Genomic DNA, 25,172 nt, shown 5'->3' with positions numbered 1-25,172 from the left:
AAAAACTTAGCTTATGTTGGTCTCAACAGGGAGCAGCTGGATTCAGCCATGTGACATGAGTTATATAATATTCACTGTTGCAAATGCAAACACTTTCAAAACAAACCATTACAAAGCCACTTTAATTAAATGAATACTTGAAACAGCAAAATTTAATTAGAATCTTTTTTTCCAATTGAATTACTCGAGTTAATCGATTAATTGTTGCAGCACTAATTACGATGACAATGATTTGCATCATCGAAGACTACAGAAATGATTTTTTTTAATAAAAAATAAAAAATAAAAATGACTTAAGACAATATTTACTGTTGACCCCTTCAATAGAAAACAAATACAGTTCTAAAAATACATTTAAATAAAGAACAATCAATAAAAAGTAGAAGATTGAATGTTTTCTTTCATACTAATTGAAAAATGTTTAAAAATAAATATATATACATATAGACACACAGTATATGCAATATTAATATTTCTTTTCAAACTACAACACTCTCACATCTGAGCTAAAATGAAAGAAATCTTTCTCTCAATAATCTTCAATTTGCTTAATTCCAAACGCAATACCAATGTGTGCCGTAAACGTAGCGAGATGAAAATGTGTCTTAAATCAATTGTTGCATTGTACATGAACTTCCGTTTCTGTGTAACAACACTAAGTGATACCTTCAATCAAAAACACTCACTTAAAATTTGACACGGGTGATGTGGAGATGGCAGAGATGTGGCACCCACTTTCGATAATCATCGTCTATCAGAGGCTGCAGAAGAGCCCAGGGAGCAACTGATATGCAGAGATTCACAGAAGATCAGGATTAAAAAGGTGGATTTTTATCAGGAAAGCACATAACCTGCAGAGTCAGATGAAAAAAAAAAAAAACACACGGCCTACAAAATGGATGGAATATTACAAGAATTAAAATTACAAGCAGCCACTCGGTTGAATGATACATTTGAAAATCTCACTCTTTTCATTCACAAGGTTGTCATTTGTCCACCCTACCTTAAAATAAAAAATAATATCTTAGGGAAGAAAATTATAGGTTAAAGGGGAATATAAATATGCAATTTATTTAAGAAGTTTGTCCTTGTCATAGAATTTTGTAATAAATTTGAAAAGAGAGCGCCAACAGCACTATTCAACAAGATATACACAAATCCACTTTAACAACAGCATGAAAGCTTCTAAAAGCAGGCGACAAAAATAAATAACATACAACTATAAATGATATCTTTTTCATGGTGGTTTTAGCCTGAGGCATGTGAATCAAAATAGAGCGGCACAATACTTCCTTTTTAAAACATGCCACAGTGCTGTCTGTCAGTCAACAAGATATTGCTACAACAATCAAAAATTGCAGTGTCTATAAATTCAAAAAATATTACATCAGTGTGCTAAAAACAAGAAGTTGACAGTTAACTCACAAATTTAGTACAAATAGTTTTTTTTCTTTCTTTCAAGTTTTAACCTTTCTTTTAATTTCTATATGGTCAATGGTGTCATTGTTGATATGGTCTTTTAGTTCGCCGACCAAATTCACGGCAATTTATCTCAAATGGGCAAAACCAGGACATTTCCCAAATAATTAAAAATGCAGGTAGTCCCCAGGCTACTTAGGTGATTTCCAATTTGAAATGACGCCGGAGTTTCGTCCGCCATTTTTTCTCCAGTCATTAAACAGTACCTTATTGTACCTCACAGTATCATATTTTTACTTCACTTTACTAATATGGTGTGGTCTGTCCTCACTGAACGTAAAGTTGTTCAACTTGATGGACAGCAAACAAGGCAATTGTCATTTTTGAAGCTTTTTGCTTCCTTCACTTTTGACAATTTGTAAGGCTATAACACAAATATTTACACTTATGCTTAAAGTGACACACATTTTAACGATAAAACACTTGACACAAAACAATTGGTGTTCAAACGTCTTTCTAGTCTGATCTATCTGTAAAACTATTTTTAAATTAGCCTAATTTGCTGAACAAAATGAACAAGCTTAAATGCTATGAATGCTAATGTACCGTATTTTTCGGACTAGGGCTGCAGCTACCGATTATTTTAGTAGTCGATTAATCGGTGAACTAGTTAGTTCGAATAATTGAGTAATCGGATGAGGAACACGAAAAATTAAAATACCTGAGCTGAGCCTCAAACGATATAAAAATAAACAAATAAAAAAGGATTTATGTACAATCAAAAAACAATCGACTAAATTACAAAGCAAAAGTCAGTTAGCTTAAATGCTATAAATGCTAACATTTTTTTTCTTAACAATGCTCTTAACAAATGGTTCAGACACATATTCCCACAAAAACGGCTAAATATACCTATACCTTTAACTAAATTACGTATTATATGCATCAAAAAACATTACCGCAAACAAAAACGTGGCTTATGTTGGTCTTAACATGGAGCAGCTGTATTCAGCCATGTGAAACGAGGCATACTAGAGGGCAGTGTATCCACCCAAATCAATAAAACTGAATGCAACACTTTCAAAATGAACCATTACAACACCACTTCAATTAAACGAATACACGAAGCAGCAAAATTTATTTCGAATCTTTTTTTCTAATCGAATACTCGAGTTAATCGATTAATCGTTGCAGCACTATTTCGGACTATAAGTCACAACAGCCATAAAATGCCCAACGAAGAGGAACAAAACATGTATAAGTCGCACCGGAGTATAAGTCGCATTTTGGGGGGAATTTACTTGATAAAATCCAACACGTAGAACCGAAATGTCATCTTGAAAAGCAATTTAAAATAAAAATACAATAGAGAACAACATGCTGAATACATGATGCATGAACAACGAAATGCAAACGTGGCCGGTATGTTAACGTAACATAGCTATTATGAGTTATTCAGATAACTATATAAGAACATGCTAACAAGATTACCAAACCGTCAGTGTCACTCCAAAACACCAAAATAACATGTGAAATGATATCATAATGTGTTAATAATTTCACACATAAGTCGCTCCAGAGTATAAATCGCACCCCCAGCCAAACTATGAAAAAAAACTGCGATTTATAGTCTGAAAAATACGGTATTTACGATTCTCATAGCAAATCGGTCACATATAACTCCACAAACCTTAGCTCTAAACTTCATTTCGAATGCACACACAAACATATATTAACTGAAACAACTTACAGCCATATGTGGGTCAAACCAGAGCACAGCTATCCTTTATACATGTCAGACATTGAGTCTGCTCAGTCATACAAGGTGACAGTCCAGGCATCATTAAAATACAATACTTTTGACTTTTTGGATAGTTATTTTGAGATTTAGGGGTACTCAAAGGGTTGATTGCGATTTACGCGGAAATTCGAGTTATGTCGCCAGCGTACGAACGGAACTCGTTCGTAACATGGGGACTACCTGTACATCAACTTTTATCTGGGAATGTTCTTGGATGGATTTGATCTCTGTAGGCTTTTTTAGTGCGGAAAATTAATCAAAATTCCCAAAATTAGCGTAGAAAATCCCTGACTGTAAAGGCAAAAGATGCGTCTCTTGCGATTGCAATGTCGCAGCTGGCTTTCAAACCTTACGGTTTCATGTACAAATTGAAATGTACTGTGATGATACGTTGAGTTCTCAACAACAAGACGCTGGATTTCAAAAATCAATGTACAAGTTTTCCATAACATTAATAAGGGATTCATTTCGGCTTGATATCTTTGACCAAATTTTACACAGTCATACTTTATGTGCCAGGGAGTGTTCTTAGATGGGTTTGATCACTGTAGGCCTCCATTTAGTGCAAAACTTGTTTTAAAACTGAGAAAAATTTGCATAGAAAATGCCAAGTATCACTTTTCATCCGAGCATCCAGCATACATAAAAAAATCATGGGGGAGCCTTTTTTTCGATGTTTGTTATGTGTTGATTGAACAATCCTTGGCCCCAACCCCCAGCACAAGCAGTATGCCTAGCAACGCCGAGCCATACTGCTAGTGTACTGTACAGTATGCATGACTTGTAGATCACTATAAACTTCTACATCATCTACATCATCTTCTACAACATCTACAGGGGGGGGCAAATAAGTATTTAGTCAATCACTAATTGTGCAAGTTCTCCCACTTGAAAATATTAGAGAGGCCTGTAATTGTCAACATGGGTAAACCTCAACCATGAGAGACAGAATGTGGAAAAAAAAAATCAGAAAATCACAGTTTGATTTTTAAAGAATTTATTTGCAAATCATTGTGGAAAATAAGTATTTGCTCAATACCAAAAGGTCATCTCAATACTTTGTTATGTACCCTTTGTTGGCAATAACGGGGGCCAAACGTTTTCTGTAACTCTTCACAAGCTTTTCACACACTGTTGCTGGTATTTTGGCCCATTCCTCCATGCAGATCTCCTCTAGAGCGTTGATGTTTTGGGGCTGGCGTTGGGCAACACGGACTTTCAAATCCCTCCACAGATTTTCTATGGGGTTGAGATCTGGAGATTGGCTAGGCCACTCCAGGACCTTGAAATGCTTCTTACGAAGCCACTCCCTTGTTGCCCTGGCTGTGTGTTTGGGATCATTTTCATGCTGAAAGACCCAGCCACGTCTCATCTTCAATGCCCTTGCTGATGGAAGGAGATTTCCACTCATAATCTCTCGATACATGGCCCAATTCATTATTTCCTTTACACAGATCGGTCGTCCTGGTCCCTTTGCAGAAAACCAGCCCCAAAGCATGATGTTTCCAGATCCCATGCTTCACAGTGGGTATTGTGTTCTTCGGATGCAATTCAGTATTCTTTCCCCTCCAAACATGAGAACCTGTGTTTCTACCAAAAAGTTCTATTTTGGTTTCGTCTGACCATAACACATTCTCCCAGTCCTCTTCTTGATCATCCAAATGCCCTCTAGCGAACCGCAGACGGGCCTGGACGTATACTTTCTTCCGGCAGGGGGACACGTCTGCCAGTGCAGGATTTGAGTCCCTGGCGGTGCATTGTGTTACTGATAGTAGCCTTTGTTACTGTGGTCCCAGCTCTCTGTAGGGTCATTCACTAGGTCCCCCCGTGTGGTTCTGGGATTTTTGCTCACCGTTCTTGTTATCATTTTGACGCCACGGGGTGAGAGCTTGCATGGAGCCCCAGATCGAGGGAGATTATCAGTGGTCTTATATGTCTTCCATTTTCTCATAATTGCTCCCACAGTTGATTTCTTTACACCAAGCGTTTTACCTATTGCAGATTCAGTATTCCCAGCCTGGTGCAGGTCTACAATTTTGTCTCTGGTGTCCTTCGAAAGCTCTTTGGTCTTGGCCATAGTGGAGTTTGGAGTGTGACTGACTGAGGTTGTGGACAGGTGTCTTTTATACCGATAATGAGTTAAAACAGGTGCCGTTAATACAGGTAATGAGTGGAGCCTCGTTAGACCTCGTTAGAATTCAGACCTCTTTGACAGCCAGAAATCTTTCTTGTTTGTAGGTGACCAAATACTTATTGTCCACTCTAATTTGGAAATAAATTCTTTAAAAATCAAAAAATGTGATTTTCTGTTTAATTTTTTTTTTTTTTTTTAAAACATATTCTGTCTCTCATGGTTGAGTTTTACCCATGTTGACAATTACAGGCCTCTCTAATCTTTTCAAGTAGGAGAAATTGCACAATTAGTGGTTGACTTAATACTTATTTGCCCCACTGTATCTTTTATACAACGAGAAAATGCCATTTCTGGAGAAATTGCCATGGTAGCTTCACTTTGGCAGGAAAAAAACATTACATGCAAAGCTACAATCAGTTTAGCATTATATGTGAAGCTACCATTAACAGCATCTTCTTATACTCATATGATCTAGAAATTATTTGAAATTAAGCTAAGACACAATAACTCTAACTATATGAAGTATTAAACTGCACGACAATTAGCAACAAATTGTAGCGGATAGATATTGTTGAGTCTGTGTTTCTGTGTTGCTGTGTTCGGCCGCTCGTGTCTCTCGTAACTCTCTAGTGTCTCGTGACTCGGCAGGAAACTCGCACGGCTAAATAGTCCCCCCCCAGGAACACAACATCCCCCACACAAGTTCCCTAGGTGAATTCTGTTATGAGGTAGTGGTCACTAGTACACAATCTACTAATAATGTGCATAAGAAGTGATTTTTAGCATTTCTCTCCCAGGCTAGGGCATCAAAACAGCTCCGTTTACATTAAAGATAAAGCCACGTAGCATTACACTCCCTTTTACTGAAACGTTTTAACACGCATGCAACTCCGCAAACTTGTTTTTAACTGCTCAGCAACACATGAAAGCATGTAACAACAATATGATAGATACACAGAGGCATTGCTTCTGCAGAAGAACATAAAATTGCTTACTGCAGATATGAAAGAGATGTTTTTACCTTTCCGATGAAGTGCACATATCAGCGAGTCAACTAAACACTCATTTTTTTCTTTGCATTCATGTCGATAAAAAGCATGAGTTTCAAAATTAGGTTCTATAAGTGTAAATGACCTACAAGCGGGCCTGATAGGCAGAACAACCCTTGTTGGCCAGATTGGTCCCATGGAGTGCCTGTTCTGGCCACGGGTTTAACACCACTGCTCTATAGCCTTCAGCTTGGCTGTAACCTCAACAGACTTCGGGGTCCCTTGTGTCAACCCAGGAATCTGGCTGTCCCACTCCACAAGCACTGAAAAGCTGCGACAGCTCGCAAATGCGGCTTCAGTCTATCCGGCCTTTCCGTTTCCTGCTGTGTCATCTCATCTGGATCATCGTGACCCCTAACGCTTGTTAATCCACTTGATAAATGATCATGTCATTACTATTTCCCCTCCATGCAGTGTCAAAATCTCACCACCAGATGTCCTTGGATTCTGTACCGTTGAACTGACCTTTGTCTCCTCAATTAATTAGTTCCTGCAGCACAACTTCTCACAGGGTCTCTCACTTGTTGGAGTTATGAGCACTTGCACAAATCTAATAAGATAAAACACAGAGCCGCAAGATGATTCCCTGTCTTAGAGGAGCTGTGTCTAATATTTTGACTATGTGAAGCTCAATTAAAATTGTCGGTTTGATTCAAAGCAGTTCCACATCACTGTGAATTTCAACAAGGAAGCATACAACTTAATCTGCATCTAAAAAGCATTACATAACATTTGTAAAGGCAATATCCTTGATTCCGCTCTGCATTTATTACTTTTTTTTCCACAACTGACTTTTATGACTACATACATAATTATGCTTTTTTTTTTTTTTTTTTTTTTTTTTTTTGCAGTTGCTCAAAAACTGTTAGTACTGCAGCAAACAGAAGGACACAGAGATAAAGAGAGGCGAGAAATAAGCAGGCGGAAGTTCAAGACTGAGTACTGCAACAATCAATTGACCTTTCGCAAAAGCTACGCCCCCCTTGGTTACTGTTGCTAATCAGACAAGGTTCGTCACTCTACCGTAGTGATCCCCAACCACCGGACCGGGGACCGGTACAAGTCCGTGGCACATTTGCTACCGGGCCGCAGAGAAATAATGAATAACTTGTTAAAAACTGCAATCTGGTCTGTGCCTCTTGACACATCTATACTAATCCGAGTAGAGATGTGTGTACGTTGCCCTCTAGTGGTTGGCCGCCCTTACTGGGGTGTTTTCAGCCCAGCGTCAGTCAATGTAAACAGTAATGTTAGCTGCTGTTGGATGTGTATTGTGGGCAGTGATGTCTTTGGACAGCTGTTTTACGGGGAAAAGGGTACCTGCTGAGCCAGAAGAGGAGCCTACGAGTCCAATTTACATAACATGTGGCTATAAGCTAGCAGACAAGGCAACAAAAGCGAATGCACTGAGAGTACCTCGTGTCGAACCGTATTGCTAAAGCCAAGAAACCTTTCACGATCAAATTTATTATGCTTGCGACTATGCATGTGCCGGTTACTGGTTTCAAGGTTTACCGTGGTATGAAAACGTCACTGTTTAAAGACCACAAAAATTTTCCGTCATACCGTAAGACGGTATTTTTTATGTCCCAAAAATACAGCGAGAAATCCGTGGCTTGGAGCGGCACTGCTATCCCCTCCCCCTCCGGTTATTGCTCTGTCCAGTGTCTGTCGGTGACACTACACCAGAGCTTTTTCCTCCTCAAAAACGACAAGGTCACTAGTATGGGAGTACTTCGGCTACCTAGGGTATTAATCATTTGATAGCCCCCCCGGAGCTGGGAGGACGCTGGCGCGCTTTTGGCTGCCGCTTCTCACTCCGCACTCCGGGTTTGCACCAAAAAGCTTGTTTGAACGGATCTTTCTCACCGTTTTTGCCTGCCTCTCCGCGGCTTTTGCTATCTCCGGCTCCGACTATGGCTCTCAGGTACATGTCCTCGCAGCTTCTCGGACTCAACCACCACGCACCTCTTTCGCCGGACATTATTACAACTCTGAAACAACACTGCCTTCTCCGCCGTCGCCCGTACATCCATCGAGGCTCCCGTCGAAAACTTTACTACAACTTCACCACCGAAAACAGCATTCCCTCTCTTTGGTCCGACCGCAGCTCTCACTCTCCTGGATGCCGGCTCAACAACAACTTCCGCATACGTCATCCGCGCACTCGTCACATGACTCAATACAACCTTCTGCCTGTTCCAACTTCCGTCACAAGGACTTCACAACAAAAGCCTCTCAAAACAGCTCTGTTCAACACAAGGTCACTTAATAATAAAAGCCTCCTCCTCAACGAATTCATAATAGACAATAACCTGGATTTACTCTGTCTCACTGAAACCTGGCACAAACCCATGGATTACTTTGCACTTAACCAAACCACCCCACCTGGATACACTTACTTTGAAAACCCCCGCTTGGAAAAACGAGGCGGAGGCATTGCTGTCATCCACCGCTGTGACTACACTCTCCGCCCCATCTCCATCCCAGCTGTATCGTCATTTGAACATTTAGCTTTCAGATTTCCCGGTTCTCAATCACTCACTGTTGCTGTAGTCTATCGCCCACCAAAAAACTGTCCCTCATTTCTGTCTGACTTCACCAATTTGGTCACCCAGCTGTCCTCCATGTCCCCGTCCATTCTGCTCCTCGGAGATTTCAATATCCACGTCGACTCCCCCACAGACAAATTTTCATCTGACTTTTTGGACATCTTAAACTGCCTCAATCTCACCCAACATATCACTTCACCCACACATAAACATGGCCACATTCTGGACCTGGTTTGCTCCACACCCTCCCTCACCATCCATAACCTGTCATTAACTGACCTCACAATTTCTGATCATCTGGCCATAACCCTGGACATTTGTATCCCTACCCCCACTAACAACCACGCACGAACAATCACCTTCCGGAATCTGAAATCACTCCCTCCCGATTCTTTCTCCTCCGCCTTGTCTGATGCCATTACCAGCTCTTCCCTCCCCTCAGACTCTACTGCTTTGGATCTAGTCAACTTCTACAACCACGCACTCTCCTCCTGCCTCAACCGATTAGCCCCTCTCAAAACAGCTACAGTCTCCTTCTCCACCTCTGCCCCTTGGTATACCCCGGATCTCCACATTTTTAAGAAGCAACGCCGAAAACTTGAACGCCTCTACAGAAAAACCGGTCTCACAGTTCATGCCCAAGCCTACAAACACATTGTCAATATTTACAACTCTGCACTCAAAACAGCCCGTTCCAATTTCTATTCTCAAATTATTCACTCTAACTCTTCCAACCCCCGTACCTTATTCTCCACTTTCGCAAAACTCACACAACCCAAGGACAATATCACTGCCACATTCACAACAGACAAATGCAATAACTTTCTGTCATCTTTTCACGCAAAAATCCAAACTATACACAGTTCACTTGCATCCACTTCCTTCAGTTCTCCTTCCTCAGATCTTAACAGTCCACCTCTAACATCTCACAGCTTTCCCTCCTTTTCTCCTCTTGCTCCCTCTGACATCTTCAAACTCATCTCAACCATGAATTTCTCCAGCTGCATTCTCGACCCCATACCATCCTCTCTTCTTAAAACCTGTATTCCCACTCTCATTCCTCTTATCATTAACATCATAAACACCTCTCTCACCACTGGCTCAGTCCCCTCCCCACTCAAACTCGCCACCATCACACCCCTCCTGAAAAAACCTGGCCTTAACCCCGACAACCTGGACAATTTCAGACCCATTTCCAATCTCCCACTTCTCTCAAAAATTCTGGAACGATCCGTCATAACCCAACTTCAGCACCATCTCCACTCCTCCCATATGTTTGAAACATTTCAATCTGGATTCCGCGAACACCACAGTACTGAAACAGCTCTCATCAAAGTAACCAATGATCTTCTCCTTGCCGCTGACTCTGGTTCCATCTCCATCCTCCTCCTCCTCGACCTTTCCGCTGCATTTGACACCATTGACCACAACATCCTCCTCCACCGTCTTCAGTCAATTGGGATATCTGGCACTGCACTCCTCTGGTTCACCTCCTATCTCTCCGATCGTCACCACTTCGTCTCCATCAATAACCATAAATCCCACACCTCTCCAGTCACCCATGGTGTCCCCCAAGGTTCGGTCCTCGGCCCCCTCCTCTTCATAATCTATATGCTTCCCCTCGGTCAAATCATTCGCCACCATGGACTCAATTTCCACTGTTATGCAGATGACACTCAACTTTACATTTCATCTAAATCCATCACCCCTGTCATTCTCTCTCACATCTCAAACTGCCTGTCCGACATAAAAACCTGGATGGACAATAACTTTCTCAAACTCAACAGTAACAAAACAGAACTTCTCATCACCGGACCCAAAGCTCTCCTCCCCTCTGTACAGAACCTCACTCTCCTCATTGATGGTCACCCTGTCACCCCCTCCACCTCCGTACGCAATCTTGGCATCATAATGGACTCAACACTGTCATACCAATCACACATCAGCCACCTCACTAAAGTCTCCTTCTTTCATCTCCGCAACATCGCCCGCATCCGTCCCTCCCTCTCCCAAGCCACAGCTGAAATACTCATTCACGCCTTCATCACATCCAGACTCGACTACTGCAATAGCCTCCTCTATGGTCTTCCATCTTCTCATCTCCAAAAGCTGCAATACGTCCAGAACTCTGCCGCCCGCCTCCTCACCCACACCCGCTCCAGAGAGCACATCACCCCCATCCTCCAACAGCTTCACTGGCTTCCAATCTCATACCGGATTCAATACAAACTCCTCCTCCTCACCTACAAGTCCCTCCATAACCTGGCCCCTTCCTACCTCACTGACCTCCTACAACAGCACTGTCCCTCCCGCCGCCTACGTTCTGCCGACTCTAATCTCCTCACACCCATCACTCGAACTAAGCTCCGAACCTTGGGGGACCGAGCCTTCGCCGCTGCTGCTCCCTCACTCTGGAACTCACTCCCAAAACCCATCAGGAACTCGGACTCATTACAAAACTTCAAATCACTCCTAAAAACCCACCTGTTCAAACTAGCTTTTCCCACCTCTTAATTCTTAATTCTGTCTTTGTGTTATGTTATGTAAAGCGTCTTTGAGTGTCCAAAAAAGCGCTATATAAGTTTGAGGTATTATTATTATTATTATTACCTAAAAGAAACAGATGGCCGCTGCTTAGAGGAGGTAGGACAGCAGGACCTCCTTCACATTTAAGTGACCATAATTCGTCACTTGGCACAAAATTTAAGGTAAGTAAACGTTGTTATGAACCTTTACCACCAGCTATGAGAGTTAACTCCAGCTTGTTTGTTTCTAGCGATGATAAAACAAATACTATAATGTAAGCTTGTTAACGAGGCAGATAACGTGGCTAACGTGGGTGTGTGTGTGTATAATGTAGGGCTGCAGCTATCGATTATTTTAGTAGTCGATTAAACGATGAACAAGTTAGTTCGAATAATCGAGTAATCGGATAAGGAACATGAAAAAAATACCTGAGCTGAGCCTTAAACGCTATAAAAAATAAATGCGGATCTAAGTACAACAAAAGAACAATTGGCTAACTTACATGGCAAAAGTCCGCTAGCTTAAATGCTATAAAATGCTAAGGTTTTTTTACAATGCTCTTAACAAATGGTTCACACATTCCCACAAAAAAAGAAACGGCTAAATATGCCTATAAACTAAATTATGAATGCATAAAAAACATCTCAAACAAAAACTTAGCTTATGTTGGTCTTAACAGGGAGCAGTTGGATTCAGCCATGTGAAATTAGGCAGACAGAGGGCAGTGTATCCACATTAATCAATAAAACCAAATGCAAACACTTTCAAAATCAACCATTATAACGCCACTTTAATCAAACGAATACTCGAAGCAATAACATTTAGTTTGAATATTTTTTTCCTAATCGAATACTCGAGTTAATCGATTAATTGTTGCAGCACTAGTATAATGTGTAAATAATGATACAAGTCATACACACGTGCTCCGTCTCTTGCTCTCCATTAATATTCAACTAATTAATATTAATAGTCGTAGTGGTATGTGTTTTACATAAAATCAATTTGATAATATATTGTTTAAGTATAGTTCAACATGACCAAGGGTTCTTGGTCTAATGTTGCGCAACTTGAGCTGTGGCTGTGGGTTTAGTCAAAGTTCTATTTATGTCATTTTTATTAAAAATATTCCATTTATTTATTTTTGTTATTTTATTTATTCATTTTAACACTATATTCATGCTGATGGTCAAATTTGCAAATATGTTATGAAAAATTAATCATTTTCAATGTTTCTTTTTTTAACTCATACATCTCAAAATAACACATTTAGAGCTATAATTGCAATACAGTGTATACCGCAATATTTTTGGTTAAGGTTATCATACCATCATAATCTTATACTGGCACATGCCTACTTGCGACCAAGGATATTTGCCGTCAAGTTTTAGGAGAGGCCGCTGTGAAAAATGTTGATTCAGCGTATGGTGAGTTACATTTTCCCTGCACTTAATGTTCATTTTTAGCCCCGTCGTGCTATTTTATATTTACTGTAATTGTCTGCCACACATTGCTGGTCCGTGAAAAAAATAAGGTTGGGGACCACTGCTCTAACGGCAAAGCCATTGCAGGCAGACGTTTACTCCGGAGTGTTTTAAGTGATTTCTTTTGCCGCAAAACCAGTGCATCATCCTCCAGATTGAGGCAAAAGGGTTTACAAAAGGCACCAGAGGATTATATCGAAAATATAAAAAAATGTTACATGTAAAACAAAGACAAAATAAGTTCAAGGTTCTTATTAGCTATGCTTACTTAAAAAAGGAAGCATCACTTTTATGTTAGTGCACTCAAAGAATGCACTGTGAACAAAGACATGAAGTTAACTAACTTGAGCTAATAATAAAATAGCAACACTTATAGCGGTATAGACGTTATAGCGATGACATTCTTGTAGAATATAATATTCAACTACAACTTTGATACCCAGTTCATGAAAGTTCTTGCCTCTATTAAAACATTTTGGCAAGACAGCTCACTAGTTAGCCTCTGGCGTTAGCTTCATCTTACCTTAAGGGAAAATGTATAGTATGTATGCTTGTTTATTTTGGAGATATTTCGCTGGGAGTGACGCCGTACTGTATGTCCAGACTTCTTAATTTATTGGACTCCCGTTGTTTTTTCGGCTTTGGAAGGGAAAGAATCACATTTATACTGATATGCTCCTGGGGTACCTTGTGTCAGATTTAAAGTGCCTGTGACACGAAAAAGCATGTTTATTTCATAATAGACGCGGTATTTTATGCTCCTGAATGAAATGGACCGCTTGGATGTGTGTGGAAGCGATCGCTATATTTATTTAGTTTTTTTAATCCCGCACCATGAAAATGGGTGACCTCTGGCAACAGTCTCGAGTTGAGAAAGAGGACGCTGTGACGTGTACTGAGGAAGGAGTCCTCTTCACTATACAGCCGTACTGTTGTGTGAAAAGGACTAAAAATTCAGCTAATTTTACGGATTAATACGCTTATTTTTCGCATCGCGCCAGCCAAACGGCTGCAGAAAAATCTTGCTGTATGACGGAGAGGCGTGTGCGCCTTTTTGGAGTTTCAAAAGGTTCCCATTCACCGGTGGATATTGGCCAAAACGAGCCCTACTACTGTGGGACCATGGGACTTACGAGGAAGTGAGTAAACATCGTGTTTTGTATTATGTCAAATACTGGGATCATTTTAATACGGAGGTGGCTTGCATTTTGTGGCTGACATGCTCCTTGTCCCCTCGGCTGACAACCGGCGGCTTGTCGTACATCCCCCCCGCCGGGCGAGCACTATACTCGGCTTTTGCCCTCTTGGTGTGCCCGGTGTTCTGTCAAATTTTCCACCCGATCAGAAATTGCAACTTTGTGGTAAAAATAGCCGCGAATACAGCGATTACAAAGTAAACACTACAAACTTTCTTTAAATAAAGGACTACTTACGTTTGATCATGGATACACATGTAAAAAGCTCTCCTCATACACATTAGCTGCACGTTAGCTGGACAACAACTGCAGCCGCCCTCCTCCGGGGAACGAACTGTAAATTGCTCTCCGCCGGGCGGTTTGCCGATCGGAGAAAACAATCGACAACCCAGTCGTCATGTGAAATGATCCGGGCTAGTTATGTGTGATTTTCTGCTTCGAAGATTTTGAAACATCACTCGGTTCGGGTTAGCATGTGGGCTAGCTGTCACGCCTCTTGGTTTGTTTACATTCTCCGAAGCCGGGGAAGGGAAAAAGACATAAGCCCGATTTAGGTGTCATAAAATATTGTTCGTGAGGCGCGACAGTAAACGTGAAGTCGAAAGTTTTGACCATGATGGAGTAATTTTGCCATGTCGTCCTGAATAAATGCATTTTTATTATTTCATATTCCATTTAGCACAAGATTGATATTTGTCATGACCATGCCATTTATTTAGCAATAGGGGAAAAATACTTGGATAAAAAGAATATCCTGTAAAAATATTGCCGTACAGAGAGACTGAAACAATGACATTTTGCAGCTCTCTTCGTCGCGTTTTCCTCGTTCTGAATAATCTGAAAAAATCGTGACTCCGCTGACGTCATCCATCTGTTGGGGACGCTAGAGCCCTATAATGGTAGGCGTGGCTAACCGGCAGATTTAAAGACTAATTTCTCATCATCTGCGTTTGCTAAATTGTTGTATATAGTCGAATCGTCTCAAAATATGATTCTAACTCACATAATAATCCTATTTAAGACTTTTTTTCTCCTGTCGTACGCACTTTAAATATTCCATAGGTGCATCCATTTAGATGTCCGTAGCTTGGTGAACCTTTTCGTTTTATGAAAGTTGGCGATCGCAAAACCGCCAAATAAATCAACTAGGCAATGAGGCATCCGAAAGTTTGACAGAGCTTGGTCCTTAACTCATTTGCTCCCGGAACCGTATAAATACGTTCTATTTCCAAATGCTTCAGTGTCCCGATTACGTATTTATACGTCTTTTGCGTTTTTTTGTACAAGAAGCATCTAGAGCAGGGGTGTCCAAACTTTTTGCAAAGGGGGCCAGATTTGGTGTGGTAAAAATGTGGGGGGCCGACCTTGGCTGACGTCCTTTACGTAGAACAATATATTTAACAAATTTTAGCAAGCCATTCTGTGTGTCACATTTGGTTTATTTTATTTATTTATTTTTTAATTAATAATTTCAACAGTCTCGCAACTAGCCTTTGTGGCGTTCTTTTTCGACTCTCGGGCTCTTGCGAAATACTGCTGCTGTGAAATTAAACTAGCTCCAAGTTGCTTCAATTTCTCGCTAAGTATCTTCCCTGTAATCTTGTCGTACATGTCAGCGTGTCTTGTTTGCTAATATCACCTCACATTGAACTATTTAAAAACAGCAAATGTCTCCTTGCAAATGAGGCAGACACAGTTGTTGCATATTTTAGTGAAGAAATAGTCCAATTTCCACCTATCCTTAAAGCGTCAGCCGTCACAGTCAACTTTCTATTTTTGTTGTTGATTGTCACCATTTTAGAAAATTGGGAGTAAAGGGTCACACTGGGTAATGTTGCTTAGAGTGCTGCTGCCTTTTAGTGGGTAAATGAGGAGCAGCATTTGGTGTGTAAGCTACTTGATATGCTGGTAGCAGTACTGCTGACCAATTTATTAAGTCTGTGTGCGGGCCAGACGTTATTGATTTTATGACAGAGGCTGGGGGCCGGATGAAATTTGACCAAGGGCCGCATTTGGCCCCCGGGCCGGACTTTGGACATGTCTGATCTAGAGCTTTCGATCTATCGCCAAAACAAAAAACAAGCCTCAAAACCCATTTTAAAGCAATAAAACTGGCCACTGGAGGGCAGTAGCGCATTTGTTAAGAGCCCACAACTCAATTCAAACAGTACAACTTTATTAGGGAAGCTAGCAGAGCCCCTCCGCAGCTTGCTGCTCATGTCCACCGCACGCTCGAGGGTCCAGCACGGAAACGCGCACGGCCAAACCAGTTCCCCCCCAGGAACATAAGTTCCCCTGGTGAACGAGACAGTGGTCACCACAAAAAAAGACTTAAAAAAAAATCCATCTTTACAAGACAGTCGGCAATGAGGGAAAAGTTTAACCGCTGTCGCAGCCACTAAACGTCATCTCTCAGTTAGGTAAGTGTGAATAAATTGTTACTTTGCTATGAAAAGCTCTATTTGGCTGGTTGTTCATGTTATTTTGTAAAAGGAAAACATTATTCAGATGTTTGGGATGACACTGAAGCAAAAAATAGCCGTGTTAAAGTCAAAATTATGTTCGAAATTTTTGCGTTTACAAAAAGCTCATTTTCTCCGTTTTTTCATCAGAAATTGGAAAAATGCTCAAACTAAGCTATTTTCTAATGCTGATTTCTAAAGAATGAAATAACGTATGAACTTACTTTTTTTTCTGCTGAAAGAAGAGAGTCTAATCTTTCTTTTGGTGGGTTCCATGTTTATATAGCAATAGAACAGAATTTTTTGTGGGCCGTGCAAAATCAGTCAAAATCCAGTCAAATGGCCGGGAGCGAAGGGCCTTGCTCCGGTGAAAATGGCTGGGAGTGAATATTAACAACGGTCTCAAGGACGTATGATTGGTCGATAGCCGTTTAGGAGGCAGAGTTTGTGAAAGGTCAATTACAATAACTCACTGAATTCTATCATAGACTGTTACCACAAAGGGTGGCACCTCTGGGTACTTCCCGATAAGTTATGATTTGTGATAAAAGGCGCACAATTATCTCAGATTATGGCAAAACAACAATTATCGATATACAGGTCAGGAAATCAATCTGCGATTTTCTACGATACAACTATTAAAGAGGAAACTGAGCTATTCATTCATTTCGGACTGGCTTTGTATCAATACATCGTCATTTACTATACAACGTCATACATACATGTAGCCAAAGACAAGAAGCGGTCCTGAAAAAAGGGGACTAAAACAAGGAATGAATTTAAATGAAGATGGTACCCTGACACTGAATGGCAAGAGGAAAGAACAGCAATAAAACCGGCAGTAGGCAAGGTGTTAAAAGTTGATTAGGTTGTTAAAGGTCACATTGTCGGGCCTCATCAGCTGTCCCAGTGGAGTGCAAGAACCAACTATGGGAGCCTCCACACTGCTGCTAATGAGACAGAAGAGAAGGCATTCCTGCTAACATATGGATATATCCCGCTCCCATGTACAACTATTCTCTCATGGTACACACGACTACCTGATGATGTGATGACATTACAAAAGAACATCTTGCCTCCCCTCAAGCGGCTGGAACAGGAACTCACATGATTCAAAGTGGGAGGAAAGTGGAGAAACAAGCATCATTGACATTTTAAAAGTTGTTAGCGAAGGATCACCGTACAATGAACATGGTAGAATCTGAATAAACTCAAGAATAGTTGAAAGTGAGTTGAAATGCATGCTACCATCTAGTGTTTGTAGCTCATATTTTTCATTGTACACTGGTACCTCTACATATAAAGTTAATACGTTCCAGGACCTGGTTTGTAAATCGAAATGGTTGTATGTCGAGCGGGATTTTCCCATAAGAATACATTATAATTCGATTAATTTGTTCCACAGCCCAAAAACCTATGCTAAATCCATAATAAATACAGCAGGTACAATTACAAATAGCAAGTACACATAGTAAAACAAATAAATTATAAATACAAATCGGAATGATAATAATAATAACAATCATGTAACGCATCAGGTTCTAATGTGGCAGTTGTGTTTTGCGTGCTGTTCCTGAACCTGTTTTTACTTTCTACATATTTTTATGTTGTTGTTGGCGTGGCTATGGCTGACAGTAGCAGTGTTGTGTTGCAAAAGTCCGGAAATAAATTAGGAAAAACCTGACGAAGCTGGCGACTTCCTTGCTGATGTTTTAATAATTACCGTATTGGCCCGAATATAAGACGGTGTTTTTTGCATTGAAATAAGACTGAAAAAGTGGGGGTCGTCTTATATTCGCGGTCTAGACATTATACCCATTCACAATGCTAGATGGCGCCAGATATCGTTGAAGCCAATGCTGAACTTGAGGAGTAATGTTCTGTTATGACAGATCTCAGCTACTCTTAAGTTTAACCAGTTTGCATTATTTTAGTGCAATGTTTTTCCTTATTCCGATTTGTTTCAAGACTACAGTTACAGTTATAGTTACAGTTGATGGTTAATGCAGTTATTGCAATTTTGTTGTTTTATCACAATAGATTGGTTTATTTACATTTCAAAAACCAAAAGCCATTCATTTACGAATGTGATTGCACTTTAGTTTACATATTTAAATGTTCAGATATTAAGATTTGAATGAGGCAAAATAACATGCTTTTTCTCTCAAATATATTGTTATAATCATTTGTTTCAGATGTACTGTAATTATTTTCTGTATAAAAATTAATTTGGTGTTCAAAAAGTCTTTTTTCAAACTTGAGTCTTTAAAAAGAGGGGGTCGTCTTATAATCAGGGCCGTCTTATATTCTGGCCAATATGGTATGTATTGGGGGAAAAAAAAAAACGTTTTTATTGTCAACTTAACTTATAGAGACTGGCGAACGAAGGTCGGAGGAGACAGCGGGTGGATTAGAGGAGGATACGTGTGCTTGAGGGCCGTCGAGATCGTAGACATATTTCAGCTATATAGTTGCGCCAGTTCACTAAAGCGCACATTAGGCTCATATTTTTCTATCATTTCTTTCTTAATTTCAATGGTAAGCATCACCTTTTTCCTTTTGTCACCACCTGCACTAACGTTCTTTGGACCCATGTTGATTCCTCTCACAAGAAAATCCGCCTCGCATCTGTAATGCGGGAAAACAAAGGAATTGCGACGCTGTCATAAATCGTCTAGCATGTCGTTATATGTCAGGACATATGACGTACCACTGTACATGTCAAAGCAAAAAAAATCATACAAACTTATTTTTTCAGTTAATTTTAGTTTTGATGTACCTCAGTTGAGTTTGCCATTCTCCCAATGTTGTTATTCATATTGTGTGTTCATTCAGAAAATGTAACTGTACAGAAGAAGGAATGATGGCACAAAACCATGATGATGAAAGTTCAATATAACTTCCTTTATGGAGGGGACACAATATGGGGAAAGGATACACCCAATAACCAATAGTACAGGAAGGAAGAAGATAGGACAGATTTGGGTATGACAGGGCAGGGTGACAATGTATAGTGGAGAATCCAGTGTTAAAACTTAAAAAAAAAATAAAATCGTACAAGCTTGAAAAACTAAATTGTGTCTGAATGAGTCAAGGTACCACTGTATATTCTCTTAGTATGGATTTAATTTGACTGGCTGGATCTTGCTTCATATCGGGATGATATGACACATCATTGTTGATTGACTAATTGATCTCCAACATCCCACCACCATTCACCTATAGGCATAAAGCCTTTTGGCAGAATAATGCACGTTGTAGTAGTGAAATAAAACTACCTCCACGATGTTGGAGGCATGATGAAAAAGTCCTCTTGCAATTATATGTCTAATTCCCAGATCAGAACTTTTAATTTAACCTCTGCAGTAACTGTTCCTGAACCAAGATCCGTGACGAGAGTTTAATCGTAATCGAACAACAAAAATTAAAGTATGAAATATGACAAAACGATTGTGTAGGTATTGTCAAAATCCCTTCTATTATCACTGTAGCCAGTTTTATAATACATGATATAAAATAAAATACACTCCACTAAAACACTAGAGTGCTGATATTTCTTAAAATGATGATGCTGGAACAGCCTCGAAATGAGCCTATATTAGCAAGCAACGGGTGTGATAAATCTCCACACTACACAAATGTGTGGTGAATAAATATATCAAACAGTTAATGGAATGGATTTCAACACACACAACCACTACTACTACTTCATTGGGAAATAATCATATCAATAATAACGGACAATACAGTATGTACCGCAATTTATGCACTATAAGCCGCCGCACAACAAATTTGGCACGAAAACGGCATTTGTTCATAAGTAAGCTGCACTGGACGACAAGCCGCAGCTGTCCTTACTGGATTAAGGGATATTTACACCAAAAGATATGAACCTTTAACACTTTATTTAACAGCGGCATCATACAACTGTCATAAAACCAAATGAACCACTATGCTTTGAACCGATTGGCTACAAAGCTTCATTGCTTCAAGAAGCTTCATTTGGCCATCACTGCTCCCTTGGGGGGACAGCCAATCTCTGCTGCCACCTGCTGTCAACACTGTTGTTATCCAACATGCCTCCTAGCATGCATTGCAGCGCTGCAGATATAATAAATCACAATCAAAATTCATGTTCTGTGCTAATTACAGTGGGGAAAATAAGTATTTAGTCAACCACTAATTGTGCAAGTTCTTCCATTTGAAAATATCAAAGAGGCCTGTAATTGTCAACATGGGTAAACCTCAACCATGAGAGACAGAATGTGGAAAAAAACAGAAAATCACATTGTTTGATTTTTAAAGAATTTATTTGCATGGTGGAAAATAAGTATTTGGTCAATACCAAAAGTTCATCTCAATACTTTGTTAGGGAACCCTTTGTTGGCAATAACAGAGGCCAAACGTTTTCTGTAACCCTTCACAAGCTTTTCACACACTGTTGTTGGTATTTTGGCCCATTCCTCCATTTAGATCTCCTCTAAAACAGTGATGTTTTTGAGCTGCCGTTGGGCAACACGGACTTTCAACTCCCTCCTCACCCCGTGGCGTCAAAATGATAACAAGAACGGTGAGAAAAATCCCAGAACCACACGGGGGGACCTAGTTAATGACCTACAGAGAGCTGGGACCACAGTAACAAAGGCTACTATCAGTAACACAATGCGCCGCCAGGGACTCACATCCTGCTCTGCCAGACGTGTCCCCCTGCTGAAGAAAGTACACGTCCAGGCCCGTCTGCGGTTTGCTAGAGCAGGGGTTTTCAACCCAGTCCTCAAGGCACACTGTGGGTCCTGGTTTTTGTTCCAGCCGATCCAGCAGAGACAGTTGAACCAATGAGGCTTCTGCTAAAACAAGCCACACCTGACTGCAATCAACTGATTGCACTTGTAAAACACCAGATTGGGGAAAAAGTGTTGTCATCTTGTTTGGTAAGAATGAAATCCTGCACCCACAGTGTGCCTTAGTGGAATAGGTTGGGAACCCCTGTGCTAGAGAGCAATTGGATGATCCAGACGAGGGCTGGGAGAATGTGTTATGGTCAGATGAAACCAAAATAGAACTTTTTGGTAGAAACACAGGTTCTCGTGTTTGGAGGAAAAAGAATACTCAATTGCACCATACCCACTGTGAAGCATGGGGGTGGAAACATCATGCTTTGGGGCTGTTTTTCTGCAAAGGGACCAGGACGACTGATCTGTGTAAAGGAAATAATGAATGGGGCCATGTATCGAGAGATTTTGAGTGAAAATCTCCTTCCATCAGCAAGAGCATTGAAGATGACACGTGGCTGGGTCTTTCAGCATGACAATGATCCCAAACACACAGCCAGGGCAACAAAGGAGTGGCTTCGTAAGAAGCATTACAAGGTCCTGGAGTGGCCTAGCCAGTCTCCAGGTCTCAACCCCATATAAAATCTGCGGAGGGAGTTGAAAGTCTGTGTTGCTCTAGTGGATATCTGCATAGAGGAATGGGCCAAAATACCAGCAACAGTGTGTGAAAAGCTTGTGAAGAGTTACAGAAAACGTTTTGCCTCCGTTATTGCCAATAAAGGGTACATAACAAAGTATTGAGATGAACTTTTGGTATTGACCAAATACTTATTTTCCGCCATGATTTGCAAATAAATTATTTAAAAATCAAACAATGTGATTTTCTGGGTTTTGTTTTCATCATTCTGTCTCTCATGGTTGAGGTTTAACAATGTTGACAATTACAGACCTCTCTGATATTTTCAAGTGGAAGAGCGTGCACAATTAGTGGTTGACTAAATACTTATTCGCCCCACTGTATACTAGTATATATACCGTTTGAGGCTCAGCTCAAGTATTTTAATTTTTCATGGTCCTTATCCGATTACTCGATTATTCGAACTAAATATTTAATCGATTAATCGACTACTAAAATAATCGATAGCTGCAGTCCTAATAAATATTACAAGGTTCTATAACACTACTACATGCCTGTTCTTCTCTATTCAACTGACTCGAATACTGCTCGGAAAATTTCTAATTCTTTGACATACAACAACTTCTTTTTAAAGTAACGGAAATAGTTACTTTCCCTGGTAACTAGTTACTTTTACATTAGAGTAATTCGGTTACTAACTCAGTTGCTTTTTGGAAGAAGTGGTGAGTGACTATAACTAATTACTTTTTTAAAGTAACGTGCCCAACACTGCAAATAAAGTGTTACCTATTAACCCAAATAAATCATCAAATAAGCCGCAGGATTCAAAATGAAGGAAAAAAGTAGTCTTAAAGTCCGAAAATTACTTTTTTTTCTCTTATAATAACACTTTTTTCATCAAATAATTAAAAATACAATAAATAGCAGCATATCACTATTATGATATAAAATGTGCCACATTGTGATAGATTTTTTTCATATCGTCCAGTACTACTTGCATTCATTTTTAAAAAGATGGCAAAAGGATCATTTTACCTTATGCCATCTATTTAACGTGCATTACATTGTTCTGCTTATAACTTAATGCCGCTGGATTGATAGATGAACAAAGCAGTGAATTGTCAGACTAATTAAGAAACACTGAATAATTTCCTGCGGCACATGTGATGACCTCTCAAAGATTTGAACTCACTAGTTTAAAGGGTCAAACAGCTTGTTAGTTGTAAATATCGCTATCCCCTGCCAGCATTGCAAAAAATATTGTATTTTCAGGAAGCCCACCTACACATACAGTACATACACTCACACTTCTAGTTTATTCAGGACACACAAATGAGAACCATGGGGGTTCTACTCCGTAGTCCGTACTGTTTAAAAAGTCGGTAATATATGATTAACTCCTTATGAATAGTGAAGATGTAGCTTTCTTTCAGAACGAGAACCAAGAGTAATGACGGCCAAGCTCTTTCAAACACAAACCCGTGCATGGAATGCTTTAAATTATCTGTACAGTACTGCAAGCGTTGAGCCATTTGCGAGGCAATTATCATATTTCCAGCAGCTGCATTTATTAAAGCTACACCTTGTTTGCTTTGCTGCATCTAAATCAGGCAGAATAGATTGGGGACCATTATGTCGCTAATACTGAAATAATGTCCTGCAGGTTCGCATGACAGCCAAGGCGCTCTGTCAATGTCTGTTTCTGTCAAACACATTATGGGCTGCAGTGATCAATATTTTTTATTGCCACCACTTTGTTCTACCCCTCACATATAAGCGCCACAGTAATTGACATTTATGCAATTTTCAAGGCCACTACCTTTCTTTGCCTTGCAAGTAATTATTAATCTGTATGTGCATGTGTGCACGCCTAAGTATGCGCCCTCTTTTTCATTGCTATTGTACTGAAGGATCAGGACAATGGCGGTCTTTTTACGGATTTTGGGCCATTTCCACTACCACATTGGATTTGAAATGAAGCAATCATGATGTGATTGTAGTGTAGACCCGCCCGGCGACGTCCTATGGGTTTTGTAGTACTAAATCTTTTACAATGGAAAGAATAGAACTGCCATTAATCCGTTCCAGCACTTGTGCTTCTTCTGGTGTGAATGCCCCGGCCACTGGGGAGGGCAGTGAAGTATAATCAAATCATAAACAACTCGAAGCCGTTTTTGAAGAATATTTGTGCGCCACCATCTAATGCCCATATCTCAGTTTTCTTGCTCATGAACAGAAAATCAGCTGAGCGATAACGACTATTATAAAAAATAACTCGTAGAATTTTTAGATTTAATTCATCTGTTATATATATTCGTATTGTAACTTGGTTTTATATGAACAAAGATTCTAATTGCTTTTCTTGTAAGACTTTTAATGTAGGTCAAATCCGCTAAACACGAAAATGGGCAACTGAACTCTTAGTTCCACTTTTAACAAAAACTGTTATTTAATTTTTACTCACACGGTGTAATTCTTTTGATTATGCAGCAAAATTAAAAGCCTGCAAGTGACATACTCTCTAGAGACATACCCTTCCAAATACACCCTTTTGCAACAAATTATGGAATCCCCAGTCTTGGAGGATCTTCACTCAGCTGTTTAATTGTGTAGAAAAAAAGCATATACAGTGGGGCAAATAAGTATTTAGTCAATCACCAAGTGTGCAAGTTCGCCTACTTGAAAAGATTATAGAGGCCTGTAATTGTCAACATGGGTAAACCTCAACCATGAGAGACAGAATGTGGAAAAAAAACAGAAAATCACATTGTTTGATTTTTTAAGAATTTATTTGCAAATTAGTGTAATAATAAGTATTTGGTCACCTACAAACAAGCAAGATTTCTGGCTGTCAAAGACGTCTAACTTCTTCTAACGAGGTCTAACTGGTCTCCACTTGTTACCTGTATTAATGGCACCTGTATTAACTCATTATCGGTATAAAAGACACCTGTCCACAACCTCAGTCAGTCACACGTCAAACTCCACTATGGCCAAGACCAAAGAGCTGTCCAAGGACATCAGAGACAAAATTGTAGACCTGCACCAGGCTGGGAAGACTGAATCTGCAATAGGTAAAACACTTGGTGTAAAGAAATCAACTGTGGGAGCAATTATTAGAAAATGGAAGACATACAAGACCA

General features: G+C 40.0%; 1 protein-coding gene across 5 annotated transcripts in view; it reads right to left on the bottom strand.

Moving 5' to 3' along the window:
• Positions 1-25,172, bottom strand: part of nexmifb (neurite extension and migration factor b) — a 249,522-nt gene that overhangs the window by 80,101 nt on the left and 144,249 nt on the right. For 2 of the 5 annotated variants that reach the window (XM_057849446.1, XM_057849447.1), the window contains one exon: positions 687-851. The exons of the other annotated variants lie outside the window; for them this stretch is intronic. The gene's annotated coding sequence lies outside the window, so the exon portion shown is untranslated. The remainder of the gene's footprint in view (positions 1-686; positions 852-25,172) is intronic. 5 annotated transcript variants of the gene reach the window in all.

This window comes from Corythoichthys intestinalis, chromosome 11, assembly GCF_030265065.1.
Source record: "Corythoichthys intestinalis isolate RoL2023-P3 chromosome 11, ASM3026506v1, whole genome shotgun sequence".
In the NCBI taxonomy this organism is placed as follows: Eukaryota; Metazoa; Chordata; class Actinopteri; order Syngnathiformes; family Syngnathidae; genus Corythoichthys; species Corythoichthys intestinalis.
The sequence above is the reverse complement of the archived record's forward strand: the minus strand, read 5'-3'. Positions and strand labels throughout refer to the sequence as shown.